We start from the raw sequence: 26,877 nt of genomic DNA, 5'->3' as shown, positions 1-26,877 counted from the left end.
GCTGTGCCGGCTCAGGGTTTTTTAGGGGGCCCTGGGCAATTTTTTTTCTTTTTGAATAAAAGACAAAAAAAAAAAAATTTAACCTCTGTTATATGTTAAAAAAATATGGATTTTATTTTGATAATATATAAATACTTGATAAGATTAGAAAATTTTATTTTTGTTCTATGTTGGAGTCAGTTGAGATAATTATGCAAGATAAAAAGTCTTTTTGGTTACGTAAAAATAAATTGTTAAAACATATTTTAATGAACTATTTTTTTGTTACAAATTTTATTTTTACCTCTTTTATCTTACATTATTTTTTTGTGCCCTTTTATCTTGCATTATTTCTTTTTTTGTGCTCTTTTATCTTGAATTTTTTTTTGTACCTCTTTATCTTACATTATTTGTCTCCTTAATCTATGAATCTGGGGCGGTCGCACCCCTTGCCCCCCTATCTAAGCCGGCACTGACGGCGTGGATCCGGAGGTAGAGTCGGAACTAGCAAGAGTATAGGTGATAAATCCCCATCTTTCTAGCGCCAAATGTGAGAACTGAAGTTGAACTTCAATTTCCGGAGTGATTTCTGAGCGGGGGTGCTTACCACCATTCTAGTTCCGAACTGAATAAAAGACCTGTTGTTTGTTGCAAAGTGAAAATGTATTCTTATTGCTAAATGAAAGTTTTCTGATCCCCTTTACATTCTCCCCCCTCTTACTTTTATACTACTCAATTACAATTAATTACTTATCCATTTAGTCCGTAAATCTCGCCTTCTATTCAATGTATTCAAGAGAATCTTTGACCGCTGCCCCGAGCTCCGAGATGATTTCACTCTTCTGTTTCACTTCACTTCACTTCTTTGGATCAGGAACAATGGGCCGACCTAGTCGCGGCCTTGGCTCATATTGTCCATTGGGCCTAGGTCCAAGCCCATAACTTGAGGTGACGGATTACGGTACCAACAATGACCATAAACAAAAAATTTGGATCCGTATTCCTATGGGTTAAAGGTGAACATGGTGTAAATGAAACCGTATATGTAAAGTTTAACTGTCCTTTGTAAATTTGTGTATATGCCAGCCTAAGACTCTCGGACAAACCTGCTATCATCTGTTATTGTACCTAATATGCTATTACATATTCTAATCTGCTATTTAAATGTCATCGTAGACATGATTATTTAAAATTTGCTATTATACTGTAATGGGCCCTTCTCAAACGAGTAAGAGCAATGCCACATACAAAAAAATATTCATAATGAGACATATTTTTAGCATAGCTTCTGTGGTTAAAAGGAGAAAACATATCTTATAATTTTTATAAATTACTTTTTTTATATTTTTAGTTCTTATATATATATATATATATAATTGTCATAAAAATAAAAGATTATGTGAAAGTAGTTTAATTGTTCAGGTGAACTGTTTCTTCATAGATTTCCTTCTTTGTTGGCACGCAACAACAACTCTTGGTTCCAATTCCAATAGATTGACACAACCATGTATTATAACCTCGTGACTTGCACAACTGCTCACATTTCACAGGGTCAATGCACGGTCCATAACAGAAAATATCTTGACCGGTTGCACTTGCTTGTTCTGCAAAGTAAATAATTTAGTTAGAAAGAAACATAATGTCTTAGAAATATAAATAAAATAATAGTTAATGTCGAAGTTGATAAAGAAAGCTACAAGCCTACAACATAGCTTAGAGACTATTAAAAAAAGTGAGAAAGTTTGATTAACCTGTAATGACCAACAACAAAATTATTGTGATGGTACTCACAACAACTAAAGATTTGATCTTTGCCATATTTTGTTTTTGGATTCTGAAGTGTTAATTTGTTTGTATAACGTGTTATACTCCTATGGTTTTTGTTGATGAATTTCGTTGAGATCTAATAGGTCCTTTATATAGGTAACTAGTTACATGAACTCCTAAATAAAATATAACGGATATTTTGAACGAATTGACTCTTTTTGAAATATTAAAAATCAATTCTTGAAAGTTTGACCAAAGATATATTACCTAGTAAGTTTGGTAGGATACATTATTTTACGAAAATAAAATTTAAAAACTAATCTGGCATCAAGTTAATTTGGTAGAAAATGATTCTAATGTTATATGACTTTGACTAATTGAATGTAAAAAATATTAAAACGCTAAACGAAACCTAATACTCTCTCTCTTCCTAGTTGTTCCAATTTTTAGTTTTTTCACTCATTTAAAAAAAAAAAACATATTAAAACTTGACTATAAATTTCTTGTTTTTTTTTTGTAATTTATAATTTCCTATACAATTTAATTTATAATTTAAAAAATAATTCTTGAAAGTTTGACCAGGGATATATTACCTAGTAAGTTCGGTAGGGTAAATTAATTTACGAAAATAAAATTTAAAAACTAATCTGACATCAAGTTAATTTGGTAGAAAATGATTCTAATGTTAAATTGTTATATGACTTTGACTAATTGTATGTAAAAAATATTAAAACACTAACCTAATACTCTCTCTGTTCCTAGTTGATCCAATTTTCAGTTTTTTTTCCACATATTTTAAGAAAACATATTAAAACTTGATTATAAATATCTTATTCTTTGTAATTTATAATTGATAGTGTGAGCTTACTCGACTCCATACTCGTTTAGGTTCGGCTCTGATATCACTTATTACACCTCGACCACCACCTCTCATTGGACCCCATGTTAACTCCCAGCCCATAGACCCATCTCGCTTAGTGGGCTTCACAGCTTCTCACTAGACTCATGAGCCCACCCATATTCGACGGTTAGTTAGTTATGTCCGAGAGACTTTAAAGACTTGTTTACCATCCCTATAAATCACCACATGATCTTTCTCTGTGTTTTGTCCTCACTCGCATAGTTCTGACAATCACTTTTTGGAAGATCACCCATCTTAAAATTGCTCCAGCATAAGTACGCTTAACTATAGAGTTATCTCAAAACCTTTGACCGAAAAGATAGGTGAACTTTAGTGACACAGGTGGCAAAATAAATTTTTAAAAATTTATCTGCAAACCAAGGTGAGCACCAAAAAACAGTTTTTTAACTTTCTTTTCCTTCTTTGTGTATTTGTTATTTTTTTTGTTCTTTATTATAAAGTCTTGCGTGGTACGAAATTTTAAATAGTGTCAAATAATGGTCGATGACGGGAAAATGGCCAAAATCAATCTCAACTATTTGCCGATCGCTTTTTCATACCTAAACTTCAACACCCTGCAAATAACAACATGAATCGTATTAAAATTCAAATTTGCTACCTGAACTATATGAAATATTGTCAATTTCAACATCTACTCAAATGGTGTTAAGTCAGAGTTTAACAGTACTGATTCGAACGACTAGTGGCATTTACGTGGCACCAAGACTGACCAAAACTAAGTTGTTTTGGTCATTTTAGGTGTGTTGTGGCTAGAAACAAAACGTTTAACAAAAAATAGGGTATGGAAGTCAGTTTCGGGTGTGTTGTGAGACTTCATTTTTGATCATTTCTTGCCATAACAAACCCAAAAATGACGTAGTTTTGGTAAGTCTTAGTGCTATGTGGATGTTATGGATCGTCTGACTCAACACCGTTAAACTCTAACTAAAGATTGTTCGAACAGACGTTGAAATTGACAACATTTTTATAGTTTAGGTAGTAAATTTGAATTTTAATACATTTCATGTTGTTATTTACAGGATGTTGAAGTTTAGGTATGAAAAAGCGTTCCGCAAATAGTTAGGGTTGATTTTGGCTGTTTCCCCTGGTCGATGACCCGTCGCATTAAAATTTTCAAAGGAATAGGAGCTTTTACTTTAAAGATCAACTTAAATTAGTGTATAGATCGATAATTATAAAAAGATAACTAAAGACCAATCTTAAAAATCTTTGAGGATCGAGTGACACCACTGAACCTAAAATTGCCTCAAAGTATCAATACACAAAAGTTTCCTCAAAGGCTCAAAGTATATATAAAAAGTATTTCTCTATTAACAAACCGATGGATCTATCAAACCATATATAGTTTTTTTAAAACTGTTTAATTTGAATCTTATAGAAGAAGAAATGACATGAGAAAGATAATTCTACCAAATACATTTGATTCCCCACACTTCGGAGACAGTTTTTCTTCTCATGTTTGCTTTCTTTTGGCTAAATCAAAATAATTATGGCTAAGGTTTGACCTATTTCTCAAACAACTTTTAAATCTCTATGCTTAAGTTTGTAGGAAAAGCTTTCATCACATATGCACATAAATCAGTCAACAATTTGAATTGACAATTCATTCTTTTTGAACGTACAAGGAAATTTTAACAATACAAACCTTTGATTTCAAAAGTGTCAAACCCTTAGATTTCAAAAGGGCCAAACGCTTGATTTTAAGATAATCTTTTTAAAATGATTACACTACACATATTCAGAGATTAAGTCTACTTAGTCTATCATTAAGTAAAACCCGACTAAAATCTAGTGTAAGCTTAATTTTTTTTTGTATCATATTCACCCAAACGTGAAACACAGTAAATATTATGAAAACTAACCTGCTGAGCTTGCTGTTTTTGAAAATTTCAAAGTTACAAACGTTAGACAGATCGTCTAAGTGTTAACGGTGGCATACGACCTCTACTAACCCCAAAAACCCTGTCAAAACTTTACAAATCTGGAATCTCCACATAAAGAATGAACTTATTTGTGAATTTTTGTCCAAACCTGTTACACTGAATATTTAGTAACAGCTACTAGCCATAGATCCAAGTCAGCTTCCCGCCTCTTCGTCACGCCACATCAGCAGCTCCTAGTGCCAAGTTATAGCCTTCTTCATCTTTTTCATGGACTCCTGATGTACTTTATGTTCCCATTCGCTTGTTGTTTTCAGAATCTTGTATCTTCACTCTTGTTTTTACTCCACCACAGTTTTTGGCGATAACGGCGACATAGAGACTCTCTCTCTCTCTCTTTCTCCCGTGAGTTAGGGTTTCTAAGCTTTCTCTCTTATGGCTCTCTGTTTATATAGGGGATTACTTAGGAATTCATGCGGAAAGAAAAAATTACCGCTAATCCTATTTAATGGACCTCATGGCCTTGGGATCAGATGATGTTCATATATTTTACCTTGTTTTCCCTTAGTTTATTCACATATTTTGCATCTTTTGCTATCCATTTAGGCCATTATTGTGTAGCTTTAGCACTAATCATGCATTAGAGTTTAGTTGCATTGCATTTGCATATTTTCATGCATAAACAGGTGATTTTGGAGCATAAGGAGCATGGAAGCAATGGAGAAGAGATGTGAAGCAATCATGAGGAGGAAACAAGGGAGTTAAGGCTGAAACAACAAGGTCCGGAGTCCAACTCGACCGCACACTCGACCAGACACTCGACCGTGTGCTGAGGAGGACTCGACCGAGTGGAGATTGCACGTGAGAAGCCAGCTCGACCCCTCACTCGACCGTGCACAGGTCGAGTTGACCGAGCCGTTGACTACTTTGACTTTCTCTATTTTTAAGGCTTCCACTCCCCCACTATATAAGGCTTTGTACCTGCAGCCACCAAAGAGTCCAGCTTTTTAGATATTCTCTAAACCTAGTTTTTACCTTTTTTAGCTTTATTCCTTTTGCATTTTTATTTTTAAGATCTTGTACTTTCTTAAGAAAGAAGACTAGATTCTTGTACTTTGTTGGTTCTATAACTTTCAAGATATTGAGAATTTGAGTTTCATCCTTTCATCAATATTATAGATCTTTGTTTTATCTTTCTAATAATGCAAGGTTCAATATTTTCTGGGTTTTTGACTTTGTTCATCATGTATTGTTGTGAGTAGTTTGCTTAGGATCTTGAGGATGGGTTAGGATGGATTGATCTTGTGGTTTCTGTGATTTGGTCAAGCTTGATTGTTGTAGATCTCTTCTAGGCTAGATGTTCTTAATGCTGATCCTATATCTGAGAGGGTAGGATCTGATTTCAAGCTTCTTAGCATCACACCAATGTTTAAGAGGCATAGATAAGGCTAGATCTAGAGCTTACCATTAGGCTTGCTAAGAGATTAGAGGTCTTGTTTGGTTTGAGATGTATTGCTTAATGCCTGCTTGTGTAGATTCTTTACTGTGTGAGAACAAGTCTAGAATTGCATAGGTTTGATTGTTTCTTGACCATGAGAGTGGGAGAAACTTGTCTTATATTTGTATGTCTAGAGGTTAGCTCAAAGTTTGCTTGAGATTTGTTGACCAAGTTAGATAACCACAATGATTAGTTCATCCCATGAATCCATCCTCAGGACCTTCTTTGTTTATTGAAATCTTAGTCTTAATCCTGTTGCTTGCTTGTTGTTTGATTGGTTTTAGCATTGCTCTGTTTTTATTGTGTTGCTCTGTTTTTCGGATTTAACCAGCTCGACCTCCCACTCGACCTACATTCGGTCGAGTGCTTGCTCGAGTTCATCCCCAGAACTTGTGTTTATGATTTGTGATTGTCTTGTTTCATTCCTGTTTCATTCCAGTTGCATTCATTTAGTTTTCAGTTCATTAATTGTCTTGCATTAGTTCATTAGTAGTAGTTTCTGTTTCTATTCTTGCTTCATTACAGTTACAATCATTCTGTTTCATTTGCATTTAGTTCTTAGTTCTTGTAGTTTATTTTCTGCATTTTACATTTCCATCTTAGGATTGTTAGTGACAAACAATCTTTACATTTGTCTTAACTTAGATTCATATGCATATCTTAACTGTTCACAAACACTCAGATAGGATTGATACCTCTTATACTGCAACAGCATAAGGGGAATTGAAACACCCATCCATCATTCCATTCATATCTCACCATTGCATACATTCATCATCATCATCATCCACCACACCAATAAATACTTGTTTCAATTTGGCGCCGTTGCCTATTTGAGTGTGTTTTTGTGACATTTAGGATCCATATTAGTCTAAGATTAAGTTCGTTTATACACTTGAATCTTCTGTTGCTGGGTTGAAGTTCCATTTCAGGTACCACTCGACTAGTCACTCGACCACCACTCGACCGAGCAGTGATCGAGCACTTGATCGAGCCAGAAGCCGTGTACATTTGGACACCACTTCCCAGTCGACTTGACCCCCCAGACGAGCCTGAGCTCAATTGTGAACCCGTTCGAATCAGTACTCGTGTTTGTTGATGCACACAAGGTCTAAAGGAAAAGACAATCTACAAAGGCCTATTAACAACATCCACAAGTTGAACAAATGTTTGGGAAATCAGAGAAGGAGGGTAGTTCAAGTTCAGCAAAAGGATCAAGTAATCATGGAGCAACAAGCTAACCATGAGCAGAGACCTAGGCACATTGGTGCTGGAGATGCACCCAATACTCACAACCAAAGGGCTGGAATTGTGCCTCCAACTGTAGCAAACAACAACTTTGAAATAAAGAGTGGATTAATCTCCATGATCCAGGCCAACAAATTTCATGGATTGCCAATGGAGGACCCACTTGATCATTTGGATGAGTTTGACAGAATCTGTGGTCTAACCAAGATAAATGGAGTCAGTGAAGATGGTTTCAAGTTGAGGCTCTTTCCATTCTCACTTGGAGACAAGGCTCACCTTTGGGAGAAGACTCTTCCTACTGGAGCAATCACCACTTGGGATGCTTGCAAGAAGGCTTTCTTGGCCAAGTTCTTCTCAAATGCTAGGACAGCTAGATTGAGAAATGAAATCTCTGGATTTGCTCAAAGGAACAATGAGACCTTTTGTGAGGCATGGGAGAGATTCAAAGGATATCAGACTCAATGTCCTCATCATGGTTTCAGCAATGAGTCACTCTTGAGTACCTTGTATAGAGGAGTGCTTCCCAAGATAAGGATGCTTCTTGACACAGCTTCTAATGGCAACTTCCTCAACAAGAATGTGGAAAAAGGCTGGGAATTGGTAGAGAATCTAGCTCAATCTGATGGCAACTATAATGAAGATTATGATAGAACCATAAGGAGCTCCTCAACTGATCAAGAGGACAAGTATAAGAAGGATTTGAAGATGGTCAATGAGAAACATGACAAGATACTCCTTAGCCAGTCCAAGTCCATACACTTCATTGGTGAAGAAGAAGCTCCAGTTCAAGAGGGGGAGACTGAGTTTGCTGAGTTGTGCTACATGCAAAACCAGGGAGGATTCAAAGGCTACAACCAAGGAGGGTTTAAGAACAACAACCTCTCTTATAGGAGTACCAATGTGGCTAATCCTCAAGACCAAGTCTATCCACCTCAACAGCCTCAACAGCAACAAAATTACATCCCCAAACAACAACACCAAGTGTTCCAGCCTCAGTTGTGTCCCCCACCAAGGTTTCAGACTAACCAAGGCCAAGAACAAGACTTAAGAGCAATGATGCAACAGTTGTTGATTGGGCAAACACAAGGAAAGATTGAGGAAGCCAAGCAGTTTGCTGAGTTGAACCAAAGGTTAACATCACAGTACAATGATCTGAATATGAACTTTGAGGGTCTTAATTCAAGGGTGAAGTATATGGAGAGTAACATTGCCTCTACTTCAGCTCCAAAACCCAACCAACTTCCTGGAAAAGCTGTTCAAAATCCAAGGGAGTTCACAGCCAAAGCCATTCTAATTTAAGAGGAAGACGTCACTGAGGACAGTGAAGTCCAAGTTTGGGGGAATTCATTAGTTACTGAAGCCCCAAGTGACATTTGTGCAAAGCAACAGGAGCTCACAAGCGAACTCGACCAGGAGCTCGACCACACACTCGACCGAGTGCATGCTCGAGTGGTCGATCGAGCTGGAGACTCCGAAGCTCTAAAGCCTGCTAAGTACATTCCTCCTGCTTACAAGCCTCCACTACCATTTCCTGGGCATTTCAAAGCACAGAAGATCAAGGAGTTAAGGGAAATAATTGAGAAAAAGGAGATGTTGGCTAAGCAACAAGAGGAAGAAAGGGTTTTGAAAGAAGAAGCTTTGGTTGATAAAAAGGAACAAGTGTCAGCCATTCAAGAGATCATCATAGCTTACCAAGAAGAGGAGAGAGGACCTGCCTTGGAACAGTATGAACCATATCCTCTCTATAGGGATTTTCTGCTTGATTTGTCAAAAAAGAAGGCTCAAGCTCAAGATGAGAAGGATCTTGATAACCGTGGAGGAGTGATCATCCCACTTAAGCTTAAGGATCCAGGGCCATTCTATCTGCCTTGCACAATCAGTTACCTCCACTACAATCAATGCCTTTGTGATTTGGGAGCTTCAACAAGTGTGATGCCATACTCCATAGCTCAAAAGCTTGGGAGAACTGATTTCAAATCCACCAACCTCCATGTGTGCCTAGCTGATGGGACAAATAGAGAGGTAGTTGGAAGGTTGGAGAATGTCCCACTCAAGATAGGGAAGGCAAGGGTTCATACTGATTTTGTAGTCATAGAGATGGACAAGGAGCCTGAAGATCCAATCTTATTAGGGAGGCCATTCTTAGCCACTGTTGGAGCAGTAATAGATGTTAGGGAAGGTCTTGTGACCTTGAACATTGCTGAGGATACAGTCATGAAGTTCAACATCTATAACCCAACCAACCTTCCTACCATTGATGACCAGCCTTTTACTATTAAGGACAAAGGTGGTCAAGGAGGCTTAGGTGATAAGGCAACCCCAAAGGCTGAGCTTCCACTTCAAGAGGATTCTGTGGAGAAGCTTAAGAGGTCAGTTCAAGAGCTGTCCAGTATGGTTGAGGATCTCCAAGTTAAGCTGAACAAGAGGTCTTTAAGGAAAGCAAGACCAAGGCTCAAATTTAAGAAGAAATATGGTTTGAGTGTTAAGAGTGAGGTGATCAAGGATCAACTTCACAGTGACCAAGAGGTTCCAGGGAGGATTTCATCACCTCCTTGGTATCTAGATCAAGTCTAAGAAGGAAACCAAAGTCAAGCTTAGTGACTTTAAACAAGCTCACTAGGGAGGAAGTCCCTAAGGTATCCTTTGTAAATATGCTTTAATTTCTTAGTAGTTTTGATGTGTTTTCTTTTATGTTTTTGTTGGACAGGCTTTTAGGTGAAAATGTAGTTGGGTAAGGAGAGATGGAGAGGGAGATTCGCAGGCCCACTCGACCATCCCACAAGAGGTACTCGGCCGAGCTGGATAAGGAGTAAGGCCCATTCGATTCCCATTCTTCTAGAACGATCGAGTGGAGGGAAGAACAAGGAGAAATTTTTTGAAATTTCAAATTTGGTCAAGGAGCTCGACCACGTGCTGGTCGAGTGTGGGGTCGAGTGGCAGCCAAAAGCAAGTCAAAGATTCTCAATTCAAATTTGAATGGTATGGACGCTCCACCCTTGTCTCCTTGTCCCCTTAGCTTCTTTATATAGCCCTTGCACGATCTTGAACTTCTCACACTCTCTCATTTGCTCAAAACATTTAAATTCAAGCTTTAAAATCTCTTTCAAAGTTCATCTCTTGCTCAAGCTTTGTTCTTTCAAGTTTTTGGGTCACTAACCTATTAACTTTGAGCTTTGAGTTTATTCCCTTCAGTTTCTTTTGAAAATGTCTTCCAAGATCACCAAGAAGTCTCACCAAACCGCTGCAAGCTCCATGGAACGTCGTGATGCTAACTTTGAATCAAGAGGTGAAGCTGGGAGAGTCACTCGACGGAGCACTCGATCGACCACTCGACCGAGTGGCGGTTCGAGCACTCGGTCGAGCCAGATGCCGTGTCCAAGGAGAGAGCATGTTGAGGAAGATCCTGAGAGGACTGAGAGTGAGGAGGAAAGGGAGCCTACTCTCAATGAGTTTATGAGGAGACACAAGGCCAAAGGGAAGAGGCCAGCTATTGAAGTTGAGGAAGAGAGTGAAAGTGAAAGTGAGGAGGAGAGTGAAGAAGAAAAATTGATGGATGATGGAGGAGCTGAGTCTTGTGGGCTGTCAAAGAGGCAGCTTTATGATGCTTTCATGAGGATGGAGTTCCTGGGAACTAGATATCCTCACAAGGAGACCATGGAGAAGCTTGCCATTAATGAGGATGTGGAATATCTATTTGAGAAGAGCAACCTCACCAAGTTCATGGGGCTGTGCATGGAAGGCTACAAGGAGGAAAGCTGTGAGTTCCTAGCCACTATCAAGCTGCACACATATGCAAGGAAGAGTGATGAACATGGAGCTGGTCACATCTCCTTTACCATCAAAGGGAAGAAGCATGAGCTTTCAATGAAGGAGATAGCAAATGTGTTTGGATTTGAGGTTGGGAGCAATAGGAATTTGATGATCCCAAGAGAAGAACTGTTAGCTGTGTGGGAAACCATTGGGGATAACAAGTACTACTCATCCTCCAACTCCAAGAGCTCAAGGATAAGGAGCCCAGTCCTAAGGTACTTCCACAAGGCTCTTGCCAATACCTTCTTTGCAAGGAAGGAAACTGGGAACATCAATGAGGGGGAGCTAAAGATGATTGACTTGGCTCTCAATGGAGTCATCTTACAAGCAAGGAATGGTACCATCATCCTTGGGAGCACTGTGGAGACTGATCTAGGAATGGTACTCATTGACCACATGATTCAATTGAGAAGCTGGGTAGGCAAGTTGGAGAATAAAGGGTCAAGAGGAGCACTTACCATTGGAGGCATCATCACTCCAATCCTACAAGCTGCTAGAGTTTCACTTAGAGGAGAAAGGGTCTCACCAAGATGGGTTGACTCAAGCTACCTCACTTCTACTCTCATCCTAGCCAAGGAGATGCATCAAGGGAACCACATCTTCAACTTTGAGCTTCCAACACTTGGGAAGAAGCAATTCATATTGCCTAACCAAGAGCTCACCACCATTCAAAAAGGAGCAAACATTGATTTTTGGCCAGCTGAGGAGCATTGGTTTGATGGAGTGATTCAACATAGAGTTGAGGAAGCTGGGAATGCACAAGTAGCTGATGGAGAGGAGCAGTTCTACTTTGAGGATTATGAGCCCAACCCAAGAGATAGTAGAGGAGTGAGGGAGAATGCCAAGAGGTTGACTCTTTTGCAAAAATGGGGCAAGTGGCATGGAAAGAGGTTTGATAAGCTGAAGAAGAAGGTGACCAACATGGCTAAGTCTATCAAAGGCTTGAAGAAGGAGATTGCTGAGCTGAAGAGTGGAAACTCATCTCCTAGCCAACATTCAAGCCCCTTGAGGAGAAGCAGCTCAACTAGAGCACTTTCAAGGGTTGCAAACCCTGTGGAGCCAGCTAGGGCTTCAATGTATGAGCCAAATCAGAGGAAGAGGAGCTCAAGTACCCGCGAACATCAGTTTTCAAGGCACTCGACCGGGTCACTCGAGCACCCACTCGACCGAGCACCTCCAATGCACTCGGCCGAGCACCTTCCCAGATCACCCTATGGCTTCCCACCTCCAGCTGCTTATCCAGGTTATCAAAGTTACCCTCCCATCCCACCTCAATACTACATGGATCCAGCTCTCTACCAGCAGTTTTGCCAGCAGCAAGGTCAACATTTTGACACCCGCGGTCTAGCTCGACCCCCCCTCTCGGACACGCACTCGACCGAGTCACGGTCGATCGCCATCGTCGAGCTGCCCCAAAGTCCATCTCCAAGTCACCAGCCTGACCCCAACTACTCCTATGACAGCATGCAGATGGATGTGGACAACTTCTTCCAAAACCCCTAAGGTACCATCATCACCTTCACTTGTAAATACCATTGCATTTGATGTTGTGTTTTGTGATGTTTTTAAATCTTGAATCCTCTCACAACTTTCTTTCACACAGAGGACTGTGTGATTTAAGTTTGGGGGAGGGTTTGAGATAGCATTTGATGTTGTGTTTTGTGTTCTTATCATCATCATGTTAGCACTTGCATTAGCATCTATGGCATAGAAAAACCATAAAAATTTGAAAAATTTTGAAAAAATCTTCATAAAAAAAGAGTGTTCATGTAGTTTGCATTGCATATTAGGATCTTGTTTAGCATGTTTCATGTAGAATTGTATAATAATTGCATTGGGGATCTATGATGAGTATTTTCTTGTTAGCTAGCTTATTCACTAGACTAGGATCAATGCCCAAGTTATTAGTACTTTGATGCTAGTTGAGTAGTTAGAAGAATAAGATTGAACCAAGCATTGAATTCCTGCATTGCATTTGGTCTAAACTGAAGCATGTTGAGATTTGAAACCATTTCCTATTTATAAGAACCTAATATTGACATATAATTATCAATATGTGCATTGCTTTAAACTCATGGATACCATATACATACTTGGATCATCTTTCTCCTTTTTACCACTCTTGTTGATCCAAGTAGCTGATTAAATCATTAAGATCAGTTCCCCTACCCCTAAACCAAACCTTCTTTCAAGCCTTGTTTATTCTTGAGTATGTGAGGCCTATTTTTGGGATTGAGCTTGGTAGAAAGTGTTAGGTTTGAACTGACAAGAGTAAGACCTTGTGTAGTTCTAGTTTGCATTTTTCAAACTAGATAGGACTAGGTGGTTCACTTGTTGGGTTTGGGACTTGGCTATTATGAAAAGAAAAGAAAGAAAAGAGAAAGAAAAAGGGTAGAGTCTTTAAGAGGAGATTGTGTTTAAGCAAAGTCTAGTGAAAGGATGGGAAGTAAAGTGTTGTTTAAGATGGTTCTAGTTAAGGAAAAGAAAAGAAAGAAAAGAAAAATTTAGCAAAATGCTTAAATGTCTTAAGAATAAGAAGAAAAGAGAACCATAGCAAATAAGTAAGAATCCTCCATCCCACTATAAAGATCAAATAAGAAGACATCTCCTAAGATTTGAAAACCAAAAGAGAAAAGGGTTAAAGAGAAAAGAAGAAGCAAAGGGTAGCACTAGGATCATTTGGGTTTAGATTGATAGGATGAAATCTTTGGGTGCCTTTGGGTAGACAAGGTTTTATTCTTGTATGTGTCTAAGTGTTCTTACCTTTAGCATTCTTCTAAAGCTCAATCTATTTTCATGAGAGAACCTTGATATTGACAAGCCCCACTCTAAAAAGAGACCATCATTGTCTCAAAACCCTTTATTACCAAGCCAAATGAGTTTAAGCATTGCATATTGATCCATTGCATAGAATTGATCCATGTTCTTGTTATCTCAAAACCTTTGACCGAAAAGATAGGTGAACTTTAGTGACACAGGTGGCAAAATAAATTTTTAAAAATTTATCTGCAAACCAAGGTGAGCACCAAAAAACAGTTTTTTTAACTTTCTTTTCCTTCTTTGTGTATTTGTTATTTTTTTTGTTCTTTATTATAAAGTCTTGCGTGGTACGAAATTTTAAATAGTGTCAAATAATGGTCGATGACGGGAAAATGGCCAAAATCAATTCCAACTATTTGCCGATCGCTTTTTCATACCTAAACTTCAACACCCTGCAAATAACAACCTGAATCGTATTAAAATTCAAATTTGCTATCTGAACTATATGAAATATTGTCAATTTCAACATCTACTCAAATGGTGTTAAGTCAGAGTTTAACGGTACTGATTCGAACGACTAGTGGCATTTACGTGGCACCAAGACTGACCAAAACTAAGTTGTTTTGGTCATTTTAGGTGTGTTGTGGCTAGAAACAAAACGTTTAACAAAAAATAGGGTATGGAAGTCAGTGTTGTGAGACTTCATTTTTGATCATTTCTTGCCATAACAAACCCAAAAATGACGTAGTTTTGGTAAGTCTTAGTGCTATGTGGATGTTATGGATCGTCTGACTCAACACCGTTAAACTCTAACTAAAGATTGTTCGAACAGACGTTGAAATTGACAACATTTTTATAGTTTAGGTAGTAAATTTGAATTTTAATACATTTCATGTTGTTATTTACAGGATGTTAAGGTTTAGGTATGAAAAAGCGTTCCGCAAATAGTTAGGGTTGATTTTGGCTGTTTTCCCTGGTCGATGACCCGTCGCATTAAAATTTTCAAAGGAATAGGAGCTTTTACTTTAAAGATCAACTTAAATTAGTGTATAGATCGATAATTATAAAAAGATAACTAAAGACCAATCTTAAAAATCTTTGAGGATCGAGTGACACCACTGATGACTGAACCAAAAATTGCCTCAAAGTATCAATACACAAAAGTTTCCTCAAAGGCTCAAAGTATATATAAAAAGTATTTCTCTATTAACAAACCGATGGATCTATCAAACCATATATAGTTTTTTTAAAACTGTTTAATTTGAATCTTATAGAAGAAGAAATGACATGAGAAAGATAATTCTACCAAATACATTTGATTCCCCACACTTCGGAGACGGTTTTTCTTCTCATGTTTGCTTTCTTTTGGCTAAATCAAAATAATTATGGCTAAGGTTTGACCTATTTCTCAAACAACTTTTAAATCTCTATGCTTAAGTTTGTAGGAAAAGCTTTCATCACATATGCACATAAATCAGTCAACAATTTGAATTGACAATTCATTCTTTTTTAACGTACAAGGAAATTTTAACAATACAAACCCTTGATTTCAAAAATGTCAAACCCTTAGATTTCAAAAGGGCCAAACGCTTGATTTTAAGATAATCTTTTTAAAATGATTACACTACACATATTCAGAGATTAAGTCTACTTAGTCTATCATTAAGTAAAACCGGACTAAAATCTAGTGTAAGCTTAATTTTTTTTGTATCATATTCACCCAAACGTGAAACACAGTAAATATTATGAAAACTAACCTGCTGAGCTTGCTGTTTTTGAAAATTTCAAAGTTACAAACGTTAGACAGATCGTCTAAGTGTTAACGGTAGCATACGACCTCTACTAACCCCAAAAACCCTGTCAAAACTTTACAAATCTGGAATCTCCACATAAAGAATGAACTTATTTGTGAAGTTTTGTCCAAACCTGTTACACTGAATATTTAGTAACAGCTACTAGCCATAGATCCAAGTCAGCTTCCCGCCTCTTCGTCACGCCACATCAGCAGCTCCTAGTGCCAAGTTATAGCCTTCTTCATCTTTTTCATGGACTCCTGATGTTCTTTATGTTCCCATTCGCTTGTTGTTTTCAGAATCTTGTATCTTCACTCTTGTTTTTACTCCACCACAGTTTTTGGCGATAACGGCGACATAGAGACTCTCTCTCTCTCTCTCTCTTTCTCCCGTGAGTTAGGGTTTCTAAGCTTTCTCTCTTATGGCTCTCTGTTGATATAGGGGATTACTTAGGAATTCATGCGGAAAGAAAAAATTACCGCTAATCCTATTTAATGGACCTCATGGCCTTGGGATCAGATGATGTTCATATATTTTACCTTGTTTTCCCTTAGTTTATTCACATATTTTGCATCTTTTGCTATCCATTTAGGCCATTATTGTGTAGCTTTAGCACTAATCATGCATTAGAGTTTAGTTGCATTGCATTTGCATATTTTCATGCATAAACAGGTGATTTTGGAGCATAAGGAGCATGGAAGCAATGGAGAAGAGATGTGAAGCAATCATGAGGAGGAAACAAGGGAGTTAAGGCTGAAACAACAAGGTCCGGAGTCCAACTCGACCGCACACTCGACCAGACATTCGACCGTGTGCTGAGGAGGAATCGACCGAGTGGAGATTGCACGTGAGAAGCCAGCTCGACCCCTCACTCGACCGAGCACAGGTCGAGTTGACCGAGCCGTTGACTACTTTGACTTTCTCTATTTTTAGGGCTTCCACTCCCCCACTATATAAGGCTTTGTACATGCAGCCACCAAAGAGTCCAGCTTTTTAGATATTCTCTAAACCTAATTTTTACCTTTTTTAGCTTTATTCCTTTTGCATTTTTATTTTTAAGATCTTGTACTTTCTTAAGAAAGAAGACTAGATTCTTGTATTTTGTTGGTTCTATAACTTTCAAGATATTGACAATTTGAGTTTCATACTTTCATCAATATTATAGATCTTTGTTTTATCTTTCTAATAATGCAAGTTTCAATATTTTCTGGGTTTTTGACTTTGTTCATCATGTATTGTTGTGAGTAGTTTGCTTAGGATCTTGAGGATGGGTTAGGATGGATTGATCTTGTGGTTTCTGTGATTTGGTCAAGCTTGATTGTTGTAGATCTCTTCTAGGCTAGATGTTCTTAATGCTGATCCTATATCTGAGAGGGTAGGATCTGATTTCAAGCTTCTTAGCATCACACCAATGTTTAAGAGGCATAGATAAGGCTAGATCTAGAGCTTACCATTAGGCTTGCTAAGAGATTAGAGGTCTTGTTTGGTTTGAGATGTATTGCTTAATGCCTGCTTGTGTAGATTCTTTACTGTGTGAGAACAAGTCTAGAATTGCATAGGTTTGATTGTTTCTTGGCCATGAGAGTGGGAGAAACTTGTCTTAGATTTGTATGTCTAGAGGTTAGCTCAAAGTTTGCTTGAGATTTGTTGACCAAGTTAGATAACCACAATGATTAGTTCATCCCATGAATCCATCCTCAGGACCTTCTTTGTTTATTGAAATCTTAGTCTTAATCCTGTTGCTTGCTTGTTGTTTGATTGGTTTTAGCATTGCTCTGTTTTTATTGTGTTGCTCTGTTTTCCGGATTTAACCAGCTCGACCTCCCACTCGACCTACACTCGGTCGAGTGCTTGCTCGAGTTCATCCCCAGAACTTATGTTTATGATTTGTGATTGTCTTGTTTCATTCCAGTTGCATTCATTTAGTTTTCAGTTCATTAATTGTCTTGCATTAGTTCATTAGTAGTAGTTTCTGTTTCTGTTCTTGCTTCATTACAGTTACAATCATTCTGTTTCATTTGCATTTAGTTCTTAGTTCTTGTAGTTTATTTTCTGCATTTTACATTTCCATCTTAGGATTGTTAGTGACAAACAATCTTTACATTTGTCTTAACTTAGATTCATATGCATATCTTAACTGTTCACAAACACTCAGATAGGATTGATACCTCTTATACTGCAACAGCATAAGGGGAATTGAAACACCCATCCATCATTCCATTCATATCTCACCATTGCATACATTCATCATCATCATCATCCACCACACCAATAAATACTTGTTTCATCAGATCATTACACAAATATATCCTGCTTCTTCTCCTCCAAGCGATCCTCTTTTGATCTGTCTTAAGGGTAACTAGAGACTGCACAAATATACATCTAGATCTATCCAATCCCAGCTTCTTAGTCGCGATATTGATGTACATCAAGATGAGAGCTATGCTAAGCTTCGCAGGATCCTCCTTTAAAACAGCAACTCTACTTTCCATTTGGTATGGTCGTTTATTCTTAAAATGAAACATTCTGGTTTCTTCTAGGAACTCAAAATCATTTTTAGCTAGCTTCATTTTGAATAAAACCGATGTCTCTTTTGGGAAAACAAAAAAAACTCACATCTATAATTTCGGATTTTGTTTGCCACTGTTTTTGAAAAATAGATAACTTTATATTTAACAAAAAAAAATTGTATCGATATATAATAGTAATACTAAGACTTACAATAATTCAAAAGTCTATCCCGGTCTGTAGTCCAATCCACTAAACATCAAAACTATATGTTTATAAGTGAAACAACCCGACCTATTTTTTTTACTAATATATTAATTAAATATCCAATAATACTTAGTTAAACTAATGACATGAACATCATTAATTAACCATAATATCAATAATGACCAACATGCACAACGAAATACATATGAAATAACCATCTTTAATAAATCATCAACACAATATCAGTCATAATTATTCTATCCAAAAAACTAGCATACTCTTATACAAGATTCTAACAAGAATAACATAACCAAGACCAACAACACATAACTGAGATCCTAGATCATCTTCCTCTTCATCACCATGATTACACGTTGCATATTACCTAAACAACAAACAACAATTGAGATGCGTAAATATTATAACAAATACTTAGTGAGACAATCCCCCCATCTACTAGACTATAAACACAAGCAATTAAGTCCATATAAAGGAAACAACATAAAAACAGTAAAAACAGACAATCATAACTAAAATTGCGTTCACAGACATCTGACACCGCAACTCTGCAACACCTCCGTTGACGACCTTTACCATCAATCAACCCTAAAACTCCACCACATCATCTCCAATGATGAAAAATCCAAGAACAGTCACACAAGGCCATACAAACACCACAAAAGTACACAAAACAGAAAGGGATCAATGATACAATCACCCAATCAATCACACAAACCCTAACTGCTTAGGATGAACGAGACAACAACACCACAACAACCTCCCTCACACCAACAACTACAAAAACTCCTTCTCCTCTCCTTGACAACCCCCAAAGCAGATCATTTTGCTCCTCTTAACCCTCCTCAAGGCTCCCTTTGTTCTCATGATCAAACTCATAACCTCTCTCTCTTTCTCTTTCTCTCCCAGAAGCGACAAACACAACTAGGACAAAGAAAAGAGACTGCTCGTACCTTTTAAAACGAGACTTAGGTGTCGGTCGACATAATATTTCCCTTTATAACATAAAATAACATAATAATTCTCAGTTATGCTCTCAAGATTGTTCTTTGGTGCATACAATAACATAATAATTCTCTTTATTATTTGAAAGGCATACTTTGTTATTTAGGAGTACCTTGTTAATTTGTACATTATGTAAATATTAAAACTAATTAGTGAATAACTGAGTATTTATAAATACATGTTCGTTAGTTTTGGATAGATAGTCATAAAGCTCAGCAATGGAAACCATTTTTTTCTTTCGGACTCCTGTTGTTTCTCGAGGTTCCTATGTTTCTCCTTCTTCTAACCCCATCCCACATGCATTACAGAATTTAGACTTCTTAGTTAAAAAAAAATTGTTAAAGATTAGTGTATAGATACGATCATATGAGTGACTTACTTTTTTCTAAAGCTTAACTCTTTTGTAAATTTTTGGATGCATGGCGTGAATGGTTGAGTCAAAATAGAACTTCGTGGTTGCCGTAGAGTTCAAGTATAGGTTACTTGTTAAATACAAGTGAATATTTATTAGTCAAGATGTGAGGATGGTTTGAGTTTACACTATTTTAGTTACTTAATTATTTTGTGATAAAGGACTGACTTTCAAATAGTTTTGGGTTAATTAACCGTAGTTACCACTATGAGATTTTTATTAGCAATTGGTGAGCTAAGATGTGAACGGAAAGTTGATATAGTCACGAATCACGATCTTTTGAAGTTTCATCACTAAGAATTTGCACCTTTCACGAAGATGATTTCCAACATCTGTCAAACAAACGTCTTTTTATTTTCATATTTGGTAACATATTATTCAGTTTTTTATTTTATTTTCAAACAAACGAGTTTTTCTCAGTTTATGTATGTAGATGTCCATTAACTAGTCCTTAACCACTAGCTCGTTGTCCAAAAAAAAAAAACCACTAGCTCTAAGCTTTAAGTCTTTTATACACTGTTATGGATCATTAGTTTAAGTTTCGGTATAGTTCTTCTTTATTTATTTATTTTTTCTTTTATTTTTTTGGTATTGATCTTCTTTTTTGTCATGAGCTTTGACAAAACCTTATTGTAATATTTTGAGCGCAATTTTAGGTGGGTGTCGATCTGACACCATCAAATTGTGGTTATGCGGTTTGTTTTGTAATCGTCTGGTTTAGCTTAGTTTGGGTTTAAGTACTCCTAAATAACAAAGTAGCCGATCATCATCACTTAAGCACTAGAGTACTTCTTTTTGTATTTGTTATTTTTTGTTCTTTATGTCTTGCGTTGTCCGAATTTTTAAAGATGTGTCAAATAGGTCAATGACCCGTCGCATTTAAAATTTTAAAGGAATATGATTATTTACTTCAAGTATCAACTTAAATTAGTGTATACAATCGATACTTATAAAAAAAGAAACTAAAGACCAGTCTTAAAAATCTTTGAAGATTGACTGACACTACTGAACCAAAAATTGCCTCATAAAGTATCAACACACAAAAATTCCCTCAAAGGCTCAAAGTATAAAAAGTATTTCTATATTAACAAACCGATTACTTCAGAGACGGTCTTTCTTCTCATGTTTGCTTTTTTTCTTTTCTACATTAAAATAATTATGGCCAAGGACGTTTGATCTATTTCTAAAACAACTTTTAAGTCTCTATGCTTAGGTTTGTAGGAAAAACTTTCATCACTTATGCACATAAATCAGTCAACCATGTGATTTTACATTCTTTCAATTGATAATAATTATCTTAATTAAAATAATAATTATTATTATAATTATCTTACTTAACTAGGTTTAAGCGTTACATTGTCACTATATTGTACTAGGTTTGAATGTTACCCTAGATGCATGCATGACGAATCAATAAAATTATATTAACATAACATGTAAATTTTCTCTTTTTGTGTTCGTAGTTAATGCTCCTTAACGATAAAATGTAAAATTTCTAGTTTTCCTAGTTAAGGTTCCTTATTAGTGAAAAATGTGAAATGTAAAAATACAAATTTCACCGATTTATTTACAAAATTGTAAATACATGTATAAGAACCCCTAAGTATATACAGTATTACAATTTGCATTCGGAAAAAGGGAGGAAAAAAAACAAGAGAAAAAAAAAGTTAGAACGAACAGATTTTTGTGTGTGTTGGTGAAGAACAATATGGAGTCTGCTCTCATCCAATATATCGGATCTTTTGTAGCTGTATTGGTCATCACCATGTTAGCAACTGTATGTGTTTGGTGTTGCACAGGCCGGAGACTATTGACAGATTAAACCCACTTCTAATATTTAACTATTTATATCATGCTTATAACTTATTCTTTCTTTTGGTTTTTGTTTTTTTTCTTTGAACAAACTCTTTTGGTTTTTTCTTTTTATGAAATATTTCATGATGGTTTTTTTCTAGAATAGAATAGTAGATATCGATAATATAATGCTATGTTGCAATATTTATCAATAAATTAATTTTTTTTTTGGTTGGTTTAATGCTATATATGGTTCGTAACTTATCCGACATATAAGATTGATTTTGTTTTGTCATACGTGTTTTATATAATGTGAAGGCCGTTACTTTACGGGAAATAATCTGTATGATCAACAAAACAAAAACTAAAATGGTGACCAAATCTACGCAAGTCCAACCTAAGAACAAGATTTGTATGATCAGAGAAGCCTTGCACCCGTGGAATTGCCATGTTTATGTAAATCAAGGCGTATAGGAGCCTTGTGAATTCGCCGTTTAGGGTTTCCAATGTCATACGTTCTGTTAAAAACACAAACTTAACAGCGTCACCAAGAATCCAAGGGACGACCATTCTGGTCACTTTGGTAATAAAACATAGTCGTAGGCGAAGCCAAGCTTTCCCCGCTCAAACCCATTGGAGCATCCAAGGGATTGAATTAAATACTAAAATGTATGAATAAGAAACAACAGTAAATTTTTTTAAACTAGCCATTTAGGGTTTTCAATGTTATATGCTTTGTATAACAAGAAGAAACTTAAAAGCGTCACCATGAATCCAAGTACGACCGTTGCGATCACTTGGCTAGCAAACATAATCCTAGGCGCAGTTAGCTTCCCAACTCAAAACCCTTCATGGACTTCACATGGTGGGACAATCCTTAATTCATATGTCCTTTATAGTTAAGATTTTGTACTCTGCAATTTAAGTTAGTTTCTCTCTTTCAGTTTCTCAATTCACCAAATTGTATATATCTTCTTACTTTGTTCTTTTATTATTAGAGAAAGGGTTATACCTGTTAAACTCAAACATTGTGGAATCAATAGTAAAAGAAAAAACAAAATAAGCTTTTAAGTTCATCAAACGAGATTGAGCTAAATAGTAATCCTCAACCAAATATTTTGAACTTTTTTTGTTGGCTTTTCTGATTGTCCTTCTTTTCCTCTATAGTGTTGGTTAGAAGGCTCAGGGATTTATCAACATCGATTTGATGGTTTCTATCCATAAGACTCTCTGCAACATCAGCTGGGGAAATCATTGTCTTCTCCAACAAAGCCTTGATTTCTCTGAATAAGGGATGAGCATCATCACCATCAAGATCCAGGAAATTCTTGGCAAGAATCCTGAACGGTGGTGCGTAAGTGCAGTAAGACAACTCAATGTGCCTATTCGTTGTTCCTCTCCTGATCAAAGCTGGATCAAGGTTTTCCAAGTGATTTGTTGTGAATACAACAATCCTTTCTTGTCCGCAAGCCGACCAAATACCATCAATGAAGTTGAGTAGCCCATAGAGTGTAACAGAGTTTTCGTCTTTATCATCTTTTTGATATCTTTCCCTTGAGTTGCTCTCTTTCTTGATTCGGTTGCGGTGAATTCTACAGAACAGTCTATGTTTTCAATCACAATAATGGACTTACTAGACGTTGTTGTAAGCAGTTTTTTCAGCTCCGAGTTGTTCTTTACCGCGGTAAGTTCGAGATCATAGTTTTAGAAGATTAGCCATGGCTGAAATCATGTTGGACTTACTTGTTCATGGTGGACAGCGGTCCATACAACAAATAACGTCTCTCCCAAGCTTTACCGATCTTCTTGTAATAATACTCCTTCCATTGCTGAAGGCGAAGGGGTCATTCACACGATCTCTTCCTTCTTTTTTGGATCCAACTTCCAATATTAAACAGTGTAAAGACCCGACGCGTATAAATTTTCCACGAATATGATTATTTAAGGATCAACCTGTTCGGAAGAAGATAATAGAGATTAGAGAAAATGATAAACTAAAAGACCAGTATTATTTATTTCGTCGACAACAAAATAAAATTAATAATAATTCTACAAAATACATTTGAGTTTCCGCTGATGGTTGCTTTCTCTAATGTTTGCTTTCTATTAATCACAATAATTATGGCTAATTAGGATCCATCCCTATAAGTACAACTTCATCTTTGGACGAAAATGCCCCTGACGCCAATTATTAGAACAACTGCATAAAGGTTAAATGTGACATTTAAAAGGAATTGGGTCGGCTAAAATCAAAATTGGGTAGATTTAATTTTAGATCCGCGTGTTTATCCTTTTAGCATTTCGGATAGTCCGAAAACGTTAAAAAAAAACTAAGGGTCGGGTCAGTTTTTAAGATGGGTCTCCTTTTTCTCAGAACTTATTTAAATCACCAATTTATTTAGGGTCTCCCTTTTCTCAGAGGAGATTAGGGTTTCATCTAAATGAAGAGATTGTAGTCCTAAATAAAGAGGAGATTAAGGTTTCATCTAAATGAGAGATTGGAGAGGCTACAACCAAAGAGGAGAGAAGATTTGAGAGATTGGAGAGGCTAAAATTTAACAATGGGGAAGAGGTCGATTGTGTATGTTTTGTTCTGTTTCTCCCTTATGTTTCTTCTTCAGATCTAGCTGCGATCTTACTCATTTGTTCTCGATAACATTTCCATGTATATCGCTTGATTCAAATTCAGTATTAGTTGTCGCCTAAGTCTCTCTGGTTGTAATTTTTGCAGGCCCTGGATAAAACTAGGATCTATAACCACTAAAGAAAACGCCTCAGCTGAGATCAATACTGCTAAGCCATGAAATCTAGGTTTTCTCCAACTTTTTCACTAACCTTTTTGTTATAGTATGCATTATTGATGAGATTTCTTCTTTTGTTTTAATCTGAATCAATTAATATTCCGACTTTTATGTCCTCAGGCCTAATTCAAGATTTTTATCGATGGCGTTTCTAAAGAAAAAAATTCAATCGATGGTTTTGAACCAATTGGTTGTGTTCATACTCTTTTATGTGTTAAACTTCGTTTGTGGTCATGATAAATCACTAAATCTTTCCTACACAAGTTGAGTACCGTTTTCATTATGAATTTACATTGCAGGAAAATGGTTTAGGGAAAAATTGTATAAATAGTGAACTTTTGCTATCTTGGTGACTCCTCAGTCCTAAGTGTCACATGATACATGTTGTAACTATAAGCTTTGTATATACGTTGCTACTATGTTTTAATTTTTGATTTTTGTGTAACTCATAAGCTTTGTATAAACGTTGCTACTTGGGTTCGACTTTTGTGTAACTCATAAGCTTCGTATGAACGATTACTTATTTCATTTGTATATTCCAGCTCAATTTATTGTATCTACTACATATATACATCATAAATATAATATATATATATATATATAAATATCTAACTATAATAAAACTTGTGCAACCGCGTATATCCTTATATAAGTAAAGAGAGAAGTACAAAGGTCGGGTTAATTGAAATTAAGACAATCGGATACGGATGAGATAAACCCAAAACAAAGTAAATGGATCATCCGGTTTTAATTACGAAAAAACGAATAAAGGTAAACTCTTTAATATAAACAACCTCCCCCGTGATTGATATCCTATAAACGGTGGCGATCTCGAATGTTTTCTTTATCATATCAAACCAATCTTCCGCGTGATTCACTGAAAATATTTAGGTAAATCAATTATGATTCTAGATATCAAATATATTTCAAAATATTTTCCTTACCAAACAGATCCTAAATTTGAGGTACTGAATTTGGTGCACATAATTTATTTCCCAACAAAGAAACTAATTAATTACTATACTAACATATTCCATATATTTTTGAACTAATAAACATATTTGGCAACAGTTAAAGGAGACCAAAACAATAATTAATTCTAAACAACAACAAACGGATAATTTGTTGGGTATGAATATAAACCCGAAAATCAAAAACAATAATTAATTTTAAAAAACGAATTAAGTTTTTGAAAATAATAATTAGCTAATATTTACGGAAACCGTTTAAAGCTATTACCATAAAAATCAAGCTATTAAATTCGAAACTGTAGTATATAATATAAACATATTTAATTTGGTTATATTATTTGAGATATTTATGGAAACGATAATCAAATTTTATATAACCAAATCATCATTTATTTCAGATTTTTAGAGTTTTTCCTAAACAAAACTATGCTTATAAATTCAAATTACTACATATGGGAAAACACTTAATTAAAAAAATTAATACATAATATTACACATATATTCTAATTTAATTTGTTTCTTAAATATAGCCAATGATAAAAAAAAAATATAATTAATATGACCTGCTCACAAAAATATTTTTAACTTTGTAAAAAATCAGTATTCCAATGGCAATCACTTATTAATCTCTTTTATAAAAGTGCACGGGTTGGTTGCAAAACTCACAATCATATGGTAAAGTGAGTTAGGATTGATATTTTTATGAATACAAATTTTTACGGGTTGGTCCATCAAAACATATTGTGACTGTGTTTTTTTTGCAAATGGATATTTTTATAAATACAATCTTTTAGTGGGTTGGTCCGTTAAAATATACATTGTGAGTGTGTATTTCTTACAAATACATATTTTACGGGTTGTTCCGTAAAAAAGTACATTATGATTGTGTATTTTTTACAAATGCAATTTTTAATAGATTGGTTTGTCAAATATAAAATATCAATGCGTATTATTATAAATGTATATTTTTATACGAATACAATCTTTTATGGTTGGTCCGTCAAAGCTTACGATATGAGTGTGTATTTTTACAAATGTAATCTTCTATAAGAAACTTTATGTATATTCCAATTTTTACTACAAATCATATTTACATAGATGAATATTTTTTCGCACTGTAGCGCGGGACCGATCCTAGTTTCTCACTAATTAGTGGAACAACTCCAAATCTTTGTGCTTAGTTTGCTAGGCAAGCCTTTCATCACATATGCACATAAATCAGTCCACCATTTGATTTCACGTTGTATAAATTTGGATTATCCTAATTACATATCTGTAATTTTAGTTTTTTTTTTATTTGGATTATCTTAACTAATATGTAATTTTAGACTACATTTCCAAATCATGACCTTCACTGTTAGAATTAAACCGAATACTATTTAGGATCTTAGAGTATCTTTCTTTGTATAATAGTACACGTAAAGGATATACGACATGTGAGTTTTTTTTTTTTTTGTAATATGTTTTTTTAATAAGAAATGGTATTTTGATGCTGACTCTTAGT

At 35.8% G+C, this 26,877-nt stretch overlaps 2 long non-coding RNA genes, 1 other non-coding gene and 1 pseudogene across 3 annotated transcripts; 1 reads left to right on the top strand and 3 right to left on the bottom strand.

Moving 5' to 3' along the window:
* Nucleotides 1–1,273: 1,273 nt before the first annotated feature.
* Nucleotides 1,274–1,868, bottom strand: LOC147933375 (uncharacterized). Its single transcript, XR_015575619.1, has 2 exons — nucleotides 1,731–1,868; nucleotides 1,274–1,583 (listed from the first exon to the last, which is right to left on the bottom strand). It is a non-coding gene; the product is annotated as an uncharacterized LOC147933375 (long non-coding RNA).
* Nucleotides 1,869–7,666: 5,798 nt separating this feature from the next.
* On the bottom strand, nucleotides 7,667–7,773 carry LOC147933374 (small nucleolar RNA R71). Its single transcript, XR_015576745.1, has one exon. It is a non-coding gene; the product is annotated as a small nucleolar RNA R71 (small nucleolar RNA).
* Nucleotides 7,774–22,706: 14,933 nt separating this feature from the next.
* On the bottom strand, nucleotides 22,707–23,305 carry LOC147933373 (AAA-ATPase At5g40000 pseudogene; annotated as a pseudogene).
* Nucleotides 23,306–23,957: 652 nt separating this feature from the next.
* Nucleotides 23,958–24,958, top strand: LOC104732848 (uncharacterized). The gene is made up of 3 exons (XR_758994.3): nucleotides 23,958–24,182; nucleotides 24,333–24,412; nucleotides 24,523–24,958. It is a non-coding gene; the product is annotated as an uncharacterized LOC104732848 (long non-coding RNA).
* The last annotated feature ends 1,919 nt before the right edge of the window (nucleotides 24,959–26,877 follow it).

This window comes from Camelina sativa, chromosome 12 (assembly GCF_030686135.1).
Source record: "Camelina sativa cultivar CO46 ecotype springtype chromosome 12, ASM3068613v1".
Lineage (NCBI taxonomy): Eukaryota > Viridiplantae > Streptophyta > Magnoliopsida > Brassicales > Brassicaceae > Camelina > Camelina sativa.
Note: the sequence above shows the minus strand (reverse complement) of the source record. Positions and strands in the feature narration are given on the sequence as shown.